The sequence below is a fragment of the Vulpes lagopus genome, chromosome 12 (genome assembly GCF_018345385.1).
Source record: "Vulpes lagopus strain Blue_001 chromosome 12, ASM1834538v1, whole genome shotgun sequence".
Lineage (NCBI taxonomy): Eukaryota > Metazoa > Chordata > Mammalia > Carnivora > Canidae > Vulpes > Vulpes lagopus.
Window position 1 is genome coordinate 56,032,459 of NC_054835.1, and position 15,628 is coordinate 56,048,086.

The window sequence follows — 15,628 nt, forward strand, 5'->3', positions numbered from 1 at the left end:
ACCAGACTCTGGGCCCCGAGGGCAGTGACCAGAGCCACCTTTCCAGGATCTGTCATGCTCCTCAGGGAGGAAGCAGTGGCCACTGGCAGGGATGACAGATATCAAGGTTGTCACTCATTGCTGCTGTTGCTCTGCTGTTTCCTCCAACCAGGGGCAGAGCCCTGGGGGTAAGCGAGGGTGGCAGCCAGCAGCCCAGCCAGAGAAGGAGGAGCCAGAGGAGGAAGGGTTTGTTGTTTGTTTTTACAGGGCGAGAGCGCAGGGCTTTAAGGAGGTGGCTTCAAGACCTGCTGACTTTAGCCATAAACTGGTACCTAAGGGTGCCGGACCCTCTCTGTGGGATACCTATGCCCCCTAGTGGGGATTAAGCCTGGAGGGTGGCTGAGAAAATTAAAGCAAAACAAAACAAAAAAAGATTTACTGATAGGCTATATGACCTCCGAACCTGGATAGGAAGGGCCAGGGCTGGCCCTGTCCCCGAGATTGCACGAGCACACACAGGTTTAAGGCAATTTGCAGAACCCAGGTGAACAAAGCATTGAAAGAAATTATTTAATTTATTCCTTGGTCATTTATTTAAGAAGCATGTATCGGGAGCCTGTGATGTACACACCCTGTGTAGGTGTTGGAGTCAGACAGCAATCAAAGGGACGGTTCCCGATGTGCCAATGAGGACGACAGAAAGATCCTGGCCGAGGAGGCCAGTTGTGCAAGCTCAGCCGCTGCCTGCCACGACTTTTACTTCTCTGGACCTCAGTCTCCCCATGTAATAGGCAGTGTTGAACCCAAGTGTGCTGGTGCAGAGGATGGGAATTCCGGACCACTGACTACCCTGGTAAAATGAAGGGGATGGACTGCTTGACCTCGGGGGGGCCCTTCCAGATTCAATACAGGCTACCGTGGAGAGTGTTTGGAGGTGCTGACGACGGTGACTCGCCCACTCAGCAAGTGTGTATGGAGCTCCTGTATGCCAGGCATTGTGGGTGGCAGAAATGAAGCGCCCAGAAAACTGGACAAAACTGAAGAAGCAACAGACACTTGACTACAAGGAACATCCAAAATGGTGATCCCATGACCACCTCAGCATCTGCCTCCCACAGGTCCCTGCCTGAGCACAGGAGGGGAAACCCAGAGGACTGCAGTGGTCTTGTTCCTAACAGCGTGCTGTTCCTAAAGATATACACACACATCAATGGCATCCCCAAAACAGACACAACGAAGATGATCCAATGGAGAAAGAAAAGCCCTTTTGAGGAAACACAAAAAGTGCTACCCATAAAAGAAAAAACAGATAAATTGGACTTGATCAAAATTCTTGGAAAGACTGGAAGAGAATACTAGCCAAGCAAAAATCCGAACAAGGGCCTGTATCCAAAATATATAAAGAACTTTTACAACTCAATAAGAAGACGACAGCCCAACGGAAAAGTGCGGGAGGGTTTTAATAGACACTTCGCAAGAAACTAGATATATGGCCAATAAACACATAAAAAGATACACAACATCCTAAGCCATCAAGGAAATGCAAATTAAAACCACAATGAGATACTACTGCACACTCACCAGAATGGATAAAAGATGGACCATAATAGGCGTTGGTGAAGGTGTGGAGCAACTTGTAGCCCTGTCATACGTTGCTGGGAAACCCGTTTGGCAATTTCTTAAGATGTTATCCAAGAGGAATGAACATGTAGGTCCACACAAAGATTTGTGCAGAGATGTTCACAGCAGTGTTATTATCAATAATAGATCCAAACTGGAAACAAGGCAAATAGCCATCAAGAGGTAAATGGATTAAAAAAAAAAAAAAAAAAGGAGGCGGTGTATTCACACAATGGAATACGATTCAGCAATAAAAAGGCAATGAGCTACTATGTGAGCCATAACACAGGGCAATGAGAGAAGCCAGACGCTAAAGAGCACCTACAGTCTGAATCCATTTATAGGATATTCTAGAACAGGCAATAACGAATCGGGAGTGGCAGAAAGCAGATCAGTGGTTGCCCGGGGCCAGGGCTGGATATGGACACTGTGAAATAGCAGGAAGGTGCCCTCCAGGGGGATGGAGATGTTCTAAATCGAGACTGGGGTTGTGGTTTTATGGGTGTATCACTGGCTGGACTGTTTTAAATGGATGCACTTTGTTATATGTAAATTATACCTCAATAAAGATGACTTAAAGAGTTAAAAAAAAAAAAAAAAAGAACCACGAGAATGAAGACCTGATCCTTGTCTTGCTTACAGTCTAGTGAAAACGCCAGATGTGAAAACAAACAACCATAAGGCGGTGAGTAGCCTAAGAAGCATGCTCAAATAACAAGAGTTCTGTTTATGAAGGGCTCCCTCGCGCCAGACCCACAGAGGTGGCTTGGCGTCACTGTTCTAGAAGTCCAGATAAGAAAAGAAGCTGAGATGGAGGGGAAGTTGTTCACGCAGGATTACTCAGCTAGAATCAGCAGGCCTGGGACTGGGCTCCAAGGCTGCCTGGGTTCAGAGCAGGTGCCACAGCAGCCTGCAGCAGGACACCGAGCAGAGAGCTCGGGACTGTTGCAGCTTCTCAGGTGAGACTTTGCGGAGGAGGTATTGACACAGGAGTTGGAATTTGCTCAGCAGAGGAGAGGATGCAGGGAAGGAAATTTCAAAGCAAAGGGAACAAACAATATGAGCAAAGGCTGGGCAACACTTGTGAGAAGGCAGGGTTCCTGGGAATGGAGAGACGTGTCCCGAAAAGAGCAGAAGAGGTCAACAGGATATTACATGTTCTTCGCATTCACTTATTTTTTTAAGAACCTATTAAGCAATAATTTTTACGAGAGGCAACAGCTCTGCAGGGCAGGCAAGTGATGTATGTGCTCTTGGCAAACGCAGGGAAGAACCCACCGTGATGCCAAGCTTGCCTCTTTAGGGAAAGGGGTTCTCCATGTGACATTTCTCCTCCTCCAGGAGGTTAAGGCTGTGTTCCAGGATCCCAGGTTTCTGCTGAACACCCTTTGTGGCACTCTTTCACGGTCCTGAGAAATCCCAGGAGGAAAAAAAAAAAAAAAAACCCGCCTGTGCTTTTATGCTGGGCTTTCTGGCTGGAGGAAGTCAAGTCACTGGAGCGAAGCAAAATGTGTCACACTGTCATGGTGCGTTCTTCTGGAAACTCAGCACAGCAGTGAGGTTTGGAGGCTTTGAGGCTGGACTGGCTGAGGTCAGATCTCAGCGCTCTTTCACACTGATTACTTTCCCCTTTCTGCACTTTGGCTTCTTTAGAAGATTGCAAAAGAGGGGTGATCATAAGAGGGCAGATGTGAGAATGAAGGGACAGTACGTGCAATGTGCTCAGTCAGACTCATCGAGTCTGAGACGTTAATTTAGCCTGTACAGCCTTTTGTATGACAGTCAGGCCTCCATAAATCAGTTTTTTAAAAAGAAGGTGCTTAGAGCAGAGCCTGGCCCGGAGCAAACATTTAATAGACAGTAGCTTTTGTGTTTTCAAAAAGGTGATGTGCACATGTCATCCCTTTTATTTTGCTGTGACCGTTCTTTCAGAGAATTATAATGAAGCGGGATTGGGGACATGTTGATCATATCATTAAGGATGATTGTGACTCTTAACAGAACACCCAACTTAGGGTGGCTCAAACAGGAAGGAGATTTCTTTTCTAAATCTCACATTCTGGGGTGCCTGGGTGGCACAGTTGGTTAAACATTCGACTCTTGGTTTTGGCTCAGGTCATGATCTCAGGGTTGTGAGATGGGGCCCTGTGTTGGAGTCTGCGCTCAGCTCACAATTCTCTCTCTCCTCCCCTTCTGTCCCTCCTGCCCTCTCTAAAATAAACATTTGAGGGTTTTTTAAAAAAAGATTTTATTTATTTAGTTGAGAGAGAGACAGACAGAGACAGAGAGACAGAGAGTGAGCATGTGTGAGCACAGGTGGGGAAGGGCAGAGGGAGCAGTAGACTCCCTGCTGAGCAGGAAGCCCAACACAGGGCTTGATCCCAGGACCAAGATCAAGACCCGAGCCAAAGGCAGATGCTCATCCAACTGAGCCAGCCAGGCAACTCTAAAATAAATTTTTTTAAAAAATCATTCTGTGTTTCACTGAAACTAACATGCCATTGCTTGTGAGATGCCCCTTGCATTCAGAAATATTAAAATATAAAAATGTGTGTCTTTGAGTTGAAACAAAAGGTCTGAAGGTAGGGGGCTCTGGGACTGGTAATTTGGCAGTTCACCATGAGGACTCTTCGTCCTTTGTTTCCACTCTGCCATCGTCAGACCTTAGGCTCTGGCTTTGAGGCAAGCCTCATGGATGCAAGACGGCTGCCACGGCCTCAAGCATCAAGTCTTCAGAGCCTCCCAAAGCCAGAAGAGAGGCTGCTGTTTTTAAAAACAAGAAAAACTTTCCCAAACTTTGCTTAATTGCATCACGAACCCTTTTCTGAATTCCTGGCAGAAGGAGTAGATTTATCATAAGGGTCTGGTGCCGACTCTTCAAGATTCGCCCTTAGGGCCGGGGAGGAGCTTGCCTCCACTGAAGCACCGAGCTGGCCAGTAGCTCCAGTTCTGTTTGTGAGATGGAGGAAGAACAGCTGTGAGCTGGCAATGAGCAGCGCTGCCACACAGATGAACCGCCTGTGAATCACCGGTCAACTGTGCCCGACAGAAGCAGCTGACTGCTTGGGATATTCCTACCCACCTTCCTGTTCCTATCCACAATGGTAGAGCTTCCTCTCCAGGTTAAGAAATTAACCTCAATATTCCAAAGACTTGGTTTCCTATTAACGTGGCTTTCGGGTACCGTATCCGAAATCCTATCCGGATGGAACCCAGTGAGTTAGCCACCTGAGCACAGCAGGCCAACGGACTAGATTTCACCTCCGTGCTCAGAGCCAAGGCCCCCTGACCACACCGAGGACTGTGGCCTTGCTCAGTCTGGGATCTACTTCTGTCACTGACCACTAGACTGGGGGACTCCGTGTCAGTGAATACAGATCCACGCTAGCCTAGGATGACGGCTACGTAACAATTCCACTGCACATAAAAACTCAAGTGTCCCAGACCTCGGGGCGCCTGGCTGGCTTAGGGAGGACTGGACTCTTAATCTCAGAGTCTTGAGTTCAAGCCCCGCGTTGGGTGTGGAGCCTACTTTAAACCTGCTCCTTCAGAAATCTGATGCGTTCTCTGTTGTCTTTCCACTGATTTTTTTCTTTTTTAAAAGATTTTATTTATTTGACACACAGATAGAGAGATCAGCAGGGGGAGCATCAGAGGGAGAGGGAGCAGCAGGCTCCCGGCTGAGCAGGAAGTCCAACATGGGGCTCAATCCCAGGACCCTGGGATCATGACCTCAGCCAAAGGCAGATGTTTAACCCACTGAGCCACCCAGGCGGCCCTGATTTTTTTTTAAGATTATTTATTTATTGTAAAAGATTTTATTTATTCATGAGAGACACAGAGAGAGAGGCAGAGATACAGGCAGAGGGAGAAGCGGGCTCCCTCCAGGGAGCCTGACACAGGACTTGATCCCAGGACCCGGGGATCACAACCTGAATCCAAGGCAGATGCTCAACCCAGGTGTCCCATTAAAGATTATTTATTTGACGTGGGGATCCCTGGGTGGCGCAGCGGTTTGGCGCCTGCCTTTGGCCCAGGGCGCGATCCTGGAGACCCGAGATCAAATCCCACATCGGGTTCCCGGTGCATGGAGCCTGCTTCTCCCTCTGCCTGTGTCTCTGCCTCTCTCTCTCTCTCTCTGTGACTATCATAAATAAATAAAAAAATTAAAAAAAAATAAAAAAAAAATAAAAAAAAAAAGATTATTTATTTGACAGAGAGAGAGAGAGCAGGAGCAGAGGGGCACAGGGAGAAGAAGGCTTCCTGCTGATCGAGGAGCCCGACATGGGGCTCGAACCTAGAACCCTAAGATCATGACCCAAGCTGAAGGCAGATGCTTAACCAATGGAGCCACTAGGTGCCCCATCCTTCCCTATTTCTGGACTGCCCAGGCAGTGGGCCCTCTGCCTGCCACTCCTCCTGCTTGTGTGCTCTCTCTGTTTTTCAAATAAATTAATTAATTAAAAAAAAATAATCTTGAGGCACCTGTGTGGCTCAGTGGTTGAGCATCTGTCTTTGGCTCAGAGCATGGGATTTGGCTCAGGGTCCTGGGATCGGGTCCCACATCGGGCTCCCTGGATGGAGACTGCTTCTCTCTCTGCCTGTGTCTCTGCCTCTCTCTCTCTCTCTCTGTGTCTCTCATGAATAAATAAATAAAATCTTTTTATTAGATTTTATTTAAATCTTTTTATTTAAATCTTTTTATTAGATTTTAATCTCACTGCGTTTTGCTCTGGCCTCTCGGCGCCTGCCCAGCCACCCGAGATATGCCACCTGCGGTGAACCTGCTGCTCTTCTACTAGGTGTCCTGTCAGGTGTGAAAGCTCCACTGTGGACCGTGGCATTGTGGCCCCTCTCAAGCCCAGAAGAATGTTCCATGCTCCTCACACGCACTAGCTGGCAACCAGTCTGGGACTCAAGACAGCCCTGCTCTAGCAGAGCCCAGAGCCCCCCAGTCTTGCAGCCATCAGCCCCTGCAGCCTCTCCTCCTCACTCTGCTTGCCATAAAGTGGCTCAAAACTACGGAACAGGTGTCCATCATTCCCCTGAGTAATTTCATCCCCAACCACCCCTGCAAACACACAAAACCCTTCTTTGCTCCTCTCCCCCATGCCCAAAAGCCCTATAGTAAGACTGATGTATAGATATACGAAGTTCAGTACATCTTAGTGGTGAGAGTATGGACTCTGCAGGCTGGCCTCAAACCTTGACCCCAGCAATCACTAGTTGTGTGAATTTGGGAAAGTCACCTCATCTCTCACTCACCTCACCTCATCTGCGAAATGCGGGTAGTGATAGTGCCCTTCAGAGGGCAGCGGTGCACATTAAACAAATCGGTGTGCGTTCAGTACTCCAGGAGTCGAGGGCGCATGGTAAGTGCTATGCGGTATCCACTCTTGTTGTTCGGCCTGCAGCGGGTCCCTTGCCTCCATCCAAGCAGCTCTGGGGAACTTCCACATTCAAAACTCCCTCTCCGAGTCTGAAAATGAAAGGAACTTAGTTTTCAGGGAGAGAGCCCATTCCTCCTTTCCCCATTCTACAAAACTGTCTTCAAGGGCAAGACAGAAATGCAAGGGCCAGTTTCATAAGACAGATGTTACTGCCAAGTGAGTCAATGATTATCTGTTGTGTACGTGGGCAGAGGCAGAGGAATAACAACCAGACTCTGGGAGGCAATTAAAAAGAAAAAAAAAAGTAAAAGAGATGTCTCGTGGGGCGCCTGGGTGGCTCAATCCGTTAAGCCTTGGACTTTTGGTTTCCCCTCAGGTCATGATCTCAGGGTCGTGGGACCCAGCCCTGGGGCGGGCTCCGTGATCAGTGGGGAGTCTGCTTGAGATTCCCTCCTTCTGCTGTGCACACTCTCTCTCTAAAATAAATGCGTCTTTAGAAGAGCGAGCAAGTGAGAGATGCTTCCCGCCTAGAAGAGCTTACAATCAAATCAAGGGAGGCAAACATAAACAAGTGTGGCAACTTGATAATAAGCACCTGCGACCTATGGCCATACACAGAATAACATAACCCAGACTAAATGCCACTGCATAGTCACTAGCGGGTTGATGACAACGGGGGGAGGCTAATGCTGAAAAGGACTTTCTGTCTTATAAGTTTAAACTAATTTCCGAGGGCATCTGGGTGGCTCTGGTTGAGCATCTGCCTTTGGGCTCGGGTCGTCGTCCCAGGGTCCTGAGATCGAGTCCCTCATCCGGCCCCCAGCCCCGTAGGAGCCTGCTTCTCCCTCTGCCTCTTCCTTTCTGTCTCTCATGAATAAATAAATAAAAATTTTAAGGGATGCCCAGGGGGCTCAGCGGTTGAGCACCTGCCTTTGGCCCAGGGTGTGATCCTGGGGTCCCAGGATCGAGTCCCACATTGGGCTCCCTGCAGGGAGCCTGCTTCTCCCTCTCCCTGTGTGTGTGTGTGTCTCTTTCTTTGTCTCTCATGAATAAATAAAGAAAATCTTTAAAAATAAATAAATAAAAACAGTATTTAAAAAAATGGACTAATTTCCAAGTAGGTGTAAATTCTGGCTCTGCTGCATCCCCCACCGCCTGGGCTCTGGGCCGCTCCGAGCCCCGCTCGCGGGCGCCCCCTGCCGCCGGGCCTCCCGCCTTCGCCCCAACCTGCAGGGCGGCGGAGCCCTAGGCCCAACCGGCCCCGGGAACCTGCCGCCTCTTCTCTAGCGCAACCCAGCACCCAGATGACCCCCTTTCCACCCCAGGTGAAGTCCGGCCGGGCCCTGGTGTCCTCACCCGTTCCCCTAGGGAGACCCCTCTCGAACCTTCTATGCCACCCTACTCTACGCCAGGGAAAATCTGTGCACTCAGTAGATAAATGCCTGTAACTGAAGCAACCGTCTCCGTGGCTCCAGAATCGCGCTGAGGATGCTGTGGCCGCACCACCCCCCGCCCCCCCCGGCCCCGGCGGCGGTTGTTTGGACTACATTTCCCATGAGGCCCCTCTCAACATCGCGATAACTCCCGCGAGACTGCTGGGAAGACTTGTGCGCAGGCGCAGCCCCGCCTTCTTGTCGAGGCAGGCCGCGTGGCTGGCAGTCATGGCGGCTCCTTGCGGGCCCGACCGGGACGGGGAGTCTGGAGCCTCTGGCGGTGGTAAGGCTGTGGAGGCGGGCAGACGGGATCGTCCTTGGCCCGGCGCTAGTTCGCGCGGCCTCCCTTTCCTCGGGGGCGGGATGATGACGGTAAAGCCGGTCTTCCTCGTAGGGTGGTTGGGTTAGTTGAGATGCTGGATCGGAAAACGCTTTCTGAGCGGCGCGAGTGTTGACGATTGAAGGGAGAGAGCTCAGGCCCCCTTGGAGTTAGAGGGCCCCTCCTCGGGGGGGGGGTCCTCCAGCCTGTGCAGCCCCGTGTGTGCTCTGCGGGTCTCCCGGGCCCGCCCACGGGTGGCTGCCGGTGGTAGTTCTTAATCCACATCAAGTGTTAACGTGAGGGTCCTGGAGTGCCCCGAGGCCGGCCCTGGTCAGTGGTTCGTATTTAGTCCTACAGATAGTAAAGGGGCTTGTAGATTTTGGAAAGCCATAATGCAAAAAAATGCAAAAAATGCAAAAAAATTAAAAAAAAAAAAAAGGAAAGCCATAATGCTCTGCGCCCTACCTTCCATGTTCATTTTTTTTTTTCCTCTCTCTTCCCGTACAGGCTTTTCTTTGCGTCGCAGACCTGCAGGTTGAAGCTTAAAAGTAGCGAATGGAGCCCTGAAATGGGTAAGGATGGGTGCAGGCAGGGCCTGGGTGGTGACCGGAAGTGAGAAAGTCGAGATGGTGGGCAGGCCTGCCACACCCGGCCGCCGCACGCTTTACTTTACTAATTTTATTTTTTTAAAATATTTAATTAATTAATTAATTAATGATAGAGAGAGAGGCAGAGACACAGGCAGAGGGAGAAGCAGGCTCCATGCCAGGAGCCCGACGCGGGACTCGATCCCGGGACTCCAGGATCGCGCCCTGGCCAAAGGCAGGCGCCAAACCGCTGAGCCACCCAGGGGTCCCACTTTACCGATTTTAAGTTCGGTTCTTAGGAACACGTGGACGCACGCATCCCGTTAGGGTGAGGAAAAAAACGGACCCGGGTCCTGGAAGCGAGCAGGGCCTGTGCCAGTGTGACTCGGCGCCGCTAGGTGTCACTGTTCGGATTCAAACCGTTTGCCGCGCACGAGGTTGGCGGGGAGGCTTAGGAAAATGGGCTTCGGTCGGGTTTGGAAGTATTTGTGGATGATTTAAAGTTATCTCTGTCTGAAAGGGCATCTTTTGTGAAGAGTTTTGATGCCTTGAGGCTCAGCTTTTTTTTTTTTTAAGGTTTTTATTCATTTTTTTCACAGAGAGAGAGAGGCAGAGGAGAAGCCTGCTGCATGCAGAGCGGGATGCGAGACTCGATCCCTGGATTTCAGGATCAGGCCCTGAGCCAAAGGCAGACACGCAACTACTGAGCCACCCAGGCGTCCCGAGGCCCCAGCTTCTTAAATAAACAATCTTGAGAATAACATCTTGACCTCATTTCTCTTAGAATATACTTTGTTACATTTCCCTTAGAGATTAAAGGTGTTGATTGTAGAAAAGGAAAAAAGAAATCCCGTGAGAACCATTTTGGGACGCCCAGGTGGCTCAGCGTTGAGCATCTGCCTTTGGCTCAGGGTGTGATCCTGGGGTCCTGGGATGGAGTCCCACATCAGGCTCCCTGCAGGGAGTCTGCTTCTCCTTCTGCCTCTTTGTCTTTCTTATAAATAAGTAAAATCTTAAGAAAAGAAAAGAAAACCATTGTCTTAAGATGTCGAGTGTAAGGATTTTTGTGATAAAAATTCTGTATAGGGTCACCTGGGTGGTTGACCATCTGCCTTCCGGTCAGGATGTGATCCTTAGGGTCCCACATCAGGCTACTTCTCCCTCTGCCTATGTGTCTGCCTTCTCTGTTGTCTCTCATGAATAAATGAATAAAATCTCTAAAAAAGAAAATTCCATGTACAACTGGGAAGCTTTTTTTTTTTTTTAAGCTCTGGTGGCAGAGATGCATAGATTAGTGTCCCTTTAGTGACTGACTGAGATTTCAGTGATGTGAGCCTCCTAGGATTGTTAACTGCCCAGATAAGGGAAGGGATGTGGAACTCTGCTAGCCTCCTTGCCAAGCAGCCTCCCAGTGTTTGTTAAAACAATCTGAAGTAGGGTCGGTATTTTCTCCTTTGTTACTGTATTGAGTAAACAGAGTTACACAGCTGTTTGTTTTTTTGTGTGTTTTTTTTCCTAAGATTTTATTTATTTATTCATGAGGGACACAGAGAGAGAGAGGCAGAGACACAGGCAGAGGGAGAAGCAGGCTCCATCAGGGAGCCCAACGTGGGACTCAATCCCAGATCTCCAAGATGACACCCTGGGCTGAAGATGGCGTTAAACTGCTGGGCCACCAGGGCTGCCCTGTTTTTGCTTTTTTTTTTTTTTTTTAAAGAACCGTAAAAATATGGCAGATTCTGTGGAAGTGCTATTTTTTTCAGTTTCATTGAGATATAATTAAGATAGTCCAGTGTGTGTCGGGGGACGATTTGACCAATTCTCAACTGGAATCTAACGGGTGCTGCGAAGTATACTACAATATACAAGAGAGCCTCCACCACAAAGAACTATCTACCCAGAATATCAGCAGAGCTGAGATTGAAACTTTATATTAAACTAACTTGAGAGGGCAGCCCGGTGGCTCAGTGGTTTAGTATCTGCCCTCGGCTCGGGCGTGATCCTGAGACCTGGGATCCAGTCCCACATTGGGCTCCCTGCATGGAGCCTGCTTCTCCCTCTGCCTGTGTCTCTGCCCCCCTCCCCTCTCTGTGTCTCTCATGAAAAAATAAATCTAAAAAATAAATAAACTAACGAGAGATCTGGGCTCTAGTCTTAGCCTGTTACCAGATTACAACCAGAGCTTTATTGCTTTGTAAAATAGGGTTACTATTTTCTGGACTTGGTTATTACATCCAAACCACCTACGAAGTGTTACAAGTACACCTCCAACCACAGATGAGAATGACCCCGCAGTGAGGCCCAAGGATTGTGTGGCCATCCCAAGAGCAATTGTATAGGAACAGTTAGATGATCTGATCTACTTTTAGCTCAGGGATTTTTATTATAGCAAGATTATAGCACTGCTGGCTATTTTTAAGTAGCTCTTGAGACAGATCTATAATCCTCTGCTTAAAAAAAACTGATCTTGCTCTGTGGATCATTTCATATGCAGAGGTGAGTGAAAGAAATGACCTTGTGTGATGGTGCCTCTTGGCAGCAGGTTCCTTTTGTACAGCTGGCCTTCACAGGATCCCTGAAAGGAGTAACCACACATTTTACTGACAACTGGCACATACACTCCATACGTACTCCACTGTTAGGCATTTTGTGCCAAGGTAGGCAGTCTTTAAAAGGGCAGGCAGTGTCCATGAGTCTGGTCTGGGTTGCTGGATACATCTAGGCAACTAGGTTTCACTAGTTTTTACCTTTGAAGCAAGATTGAGAATTCTCATGAGGCAAGTAAAGCAGAATTTTGTAAGGAAAAAGTAGTCTGTGTGTGTATGGGTTTTTTTTTTTTTTTTTTAAGATTTTATTTATTCATGAGAGACACAGATAGAGAGGAGAGGCTGAGACATAGGCAGAGGAAGAAGCAGGCTCCATGCAGGGAGCCCGATGTGGGACTTGATCCCAGGACTCCAGGATCATGCCCTGGGTCAAAGGCAGATGCTCAGCCGCTGAGCCACCCAGGTGTCCCTGTGTGTGTGTGTTCTAGAAGCATCAGCCCTTTGGGCTGGCAGGTTGGTGGGAGCTGAGTCCATGATGATGTAAAGTTATCCCTGTCTGAAGGCAAAGGCCTTCCTGTGGATTATGGATGTCTGAAGCTCAGTTTCCCAAGTTCGCCTTATAGAAAGTGGAGGCTTGTGATTTGAAAGTGACCTACTTGAGAATTGTCTGTATATATCTTGAATAGATTTTTCTTTTGCAATTTCCCCTTGCCAGATGCAGCAGTCTCAGCCTTGGTTTCTGAGGCTGGAAAAGGATCCTGCTTCTGCAGATGCCAGTAGGAGTGCTGGGTCCACTGCCCTGGGCCCAAAGAGGAGACTGACTTCTGTATGTAAGTAGAGACCTTCCAAATAGACTTGGGTGGGATGTTTATTTTGCTGCTCCTGCCCTGGGTTTAGGATTGTGTTGAGTGGCAGGGAGATTTTTTTTTTATTTTTTATTTTTTTGGGCAGGGAGATTTTAACATGGGTGTTTTTTTTTTGTTGTTGTTGTTGTTTGTTTGTTTTTTGCCAGATGTCTGCAGTGTGTGAGACAACTGAACTACTTTGCCTGAGGTAAGTGAAAGAAGCCTTCCCCTGTTGCTTATAGTCTTTATGTTTCCATCCTTTGTGTCCCTCTAGCCCCACAAGCCTATGATGGTTTAGTTATCCCTGTCTGAAAATCTCGACTGAAGGGAAACCGTGTATTCTGAGGCTTCAGGGTTTGGGTCTGTGCTCTTAAAAGTTCAGGCTTTATCAGGGATTAAATTGAGTGGATTCCAGAGGGAATCCGGTCTACCCTGCTAAGGCCCCAGTCGAGCACATCATCCCTCTACAACTTGCAAGCCGATGGTGTGGCTGCCCTGTCATGCTCTAGGCCCCTTGATGAATGGTCCTGAGGGGACAGCTATAAGAGGTGACAGAAATGGGCAGAGAGCCCAGTTCTGGGTCATGTTCTTACTGTGGAATGAAAGAGTGCTTGTCCCATATTTCAAGGAAATGAATGCGCTCTTTGAGACAGACGGGAATGTCGGAAGTCTGCCAGCTATGGCAGGGCTGTGACCTTATCTCTGCACCATATCGTGACAATGAGGAAAGAAGGGCTGCCATGGCACAGCAGGAGCTATTTGGTTTCCAGGTGCTTTGTTTACAACCCCAGGGAGCTCTCCTAGGGTTGGCTCGGATCCTGTCTGGGCAGCATGACTGGCATGGTGCTGCTCGTTGGGTCGCCGAGGGTTGGGTCGGCCAGCATGTGAGCAGGAGAGTAGCCCCGTGCTGCTGGGCTGGGAGGGTGTCTGGCTTTGTTCCCATTTAAATGCCAGGCTTGAAGTGGGCAGATTGCTCTTTTCTGTTGAAATTGGGAGGTGTGTGTGGGCTTTTTTATATTTAAGGTCACATAATTGTTCAGTCACCAAGGAAGCCAGATTTGGGGTGGGATTTAGTAAGCCTGAGAACTGGCCCTGGCAGTTTACAGCCGGTAAGTGAAACAAAGGATGTGTTTAGCAAGTGGGGAAGTTGACTTCCGGCATTATCATTGTGCAGAGTAGATTTGACTGTTTCGTGAGACTCAGAGACCTTCAGGTTTGACTTGAAAAAGTCAAACCCCTTTTACCTCCAGAAAGGGGTTGAATGAGAATGTCCCTAATGCTTAATGGTGGTTCTATGCTGGCCTCATGCCAGACCCCGTTCCCTTTGAGCATTAGCTCCTGAGAGTGGGCTGCAGTTTCAAGTCCTCTGGGCAGCAGACCACCCTGCATTGAGACTGCCTGAGGGTCCCTTCAACAGCATGGGCCTGATCTAATGTTTTGTTAGAATGTGCGCTGCTACCATTGCCTTTTCTTTACATTTGGCTTTCAGGTTGGAGTCCCCTCATTACTGATCCATCAAGTGACTCTCTTTGGTCTTACACGTTCTCCCCCAGTGATGCCAGCTGGAGCAGCACGGCCTCTGTTGCTGTTAATGCCTAGAAAATAATCCCCCAAAAGGAGAATAAGAAGTCTTTGGGCTTTCTCTTCAAAAAGGAGCCAAAGGCTACTTGAGACCATCCTGAATGCCACAGTTGAGCTGATCTGGGGGTAACTTGCATGTGGGCAAGAAGACCATGATTGTAAACTGAACGCGATGAACATGTACGTGCTCTGTTTGGGAGCCTGCGAGGAAGCAGGTGCTCAGCCCAGGAGGAGGTTTCTCCGAGTGCATTTCCTGTGAAGTTAATGTTTGTCACTCAGGCTTAAGTTTTGAAGCACAAATAAACATTTTTAAAAATGGACTTTGTAACATGGATTTCATGTTGAGATATTCATAATGGGATTTTATTCTGTGACTCAGCTAACACATTCTTGTATGAATGAATGTTTCCCAGAATATTTTTAAGGGGAGAGGGAGAATCTCAAGCCGACTCCATGCCCAGTGCCACAATCCTGAGATCAGGAGCTGAAATCAAATCAAGTCAGGTGCTTCAGGCTCTGCGCTCAGTGGGGAATCTACTCCCATTCCCCCTGCTTGTGTGCACCTTCTTAAAAGTCTTAAAAAGTCAGATGCTTAACTGAGCCACCAAGCTGCCCCGGGTTTCACAGAATACTGTTAATAATTAAAGTTAACATGGGATAGGATCAGAGGTTTTATCTTGTAAGTTCTCCACTAAATTGATTTTCTGCCCCTCTTAATGGGGCGCCATCCACCAACAACTTGAGCATTTCTCAATAAAATGTTCTGGACATAAGAGGGTCAGACACCTAACTTGAGCTATGCCGGCTTATCAAGGTGATTGGATTTCTTTACTAGTAAAGGTCACTGTCAGATGGCCGAGTGGACAGACACTCACTCAGTACCGTGTTTCCCGCAGTGTTCTTTTTGGACCAGTACTAGGCAAAGAAACCTACTTGGGACACTGCTGTCCTTGAGACCAAGGGACAGTTTGATGTTGCCAAGCTAAAGGGAGAGGCCTTGGCCTCCTGCAGTACCTGACCTGCCCCCTGCTCCCCTCCGTCTAAACTGCTCACCAGCTGCAGAAATCCGTGCTTTCAAGTAGCTGTGTAGTCGTGAAAGCCCAGGTCTCCGTATCACACCTGAATTTCTAAAGTAGAATTTTGATTCTGGTGACAAAATTCATCCCTCTTGTTAAATATGCTGATAGGATCTGCCTTTCAAAACCCCAGAGCCAGAGGCCATGTCGTGGGCTTTGGTGGTTTGGCTAGTGGTGATCTGTGTCCCGTTGGGAAGGCCCTTGCCAGCCAGCCCAGTAGAGACCCCCTCCACCCAACCCCTGAGGCTTGCA

General features: G+C 48.6%; 1 long non-coding RNA gene and 2 other non-coding genes across 4 annotated transcripts; all 3 read left to right on the top strand.

Annotated features, from left to right (window-relative positions):
- Positions 1-8,599: 8,599 nt before the first annotated feature.
- Positions 8,600-14,620, top strand: LOC121473748. 2 transcript variants are annotated; one of them, XR_005983217.1, is made up of 5 exons: positions 8,600-8,705; positions 9,249-9,313; positions 12,590-12,704; positions 12,887-12,927; positions 14,209-14,620. It is a non-coding gene; the product is annotated as an uncharacterized LOC121473748 (long non-coding RNA). The 2 variants fall into 2 exon arrangements; XR_005983218.1 differs by having other exon boundaries at positions 8,646-8,794.
- Positions 12,399-12,476, top strand: LOC121474346. Its single transcript, XR_005983356.1, has one exon. It is a non-coding gene; the product is annotated as a small nucleolar RNA R38 (small nucleolar RNA).
- Positions 12,998-13,071, top strand: LOC121474345. Its single transcript, XR_005983355.1, has one exon. It is a non-coding gene; the product is annotated as a small nucleolar RNA R38 (small nucleolar RNA).
- Positions 14,621-15,628: the final 1,008 nt, after the last annotated feature.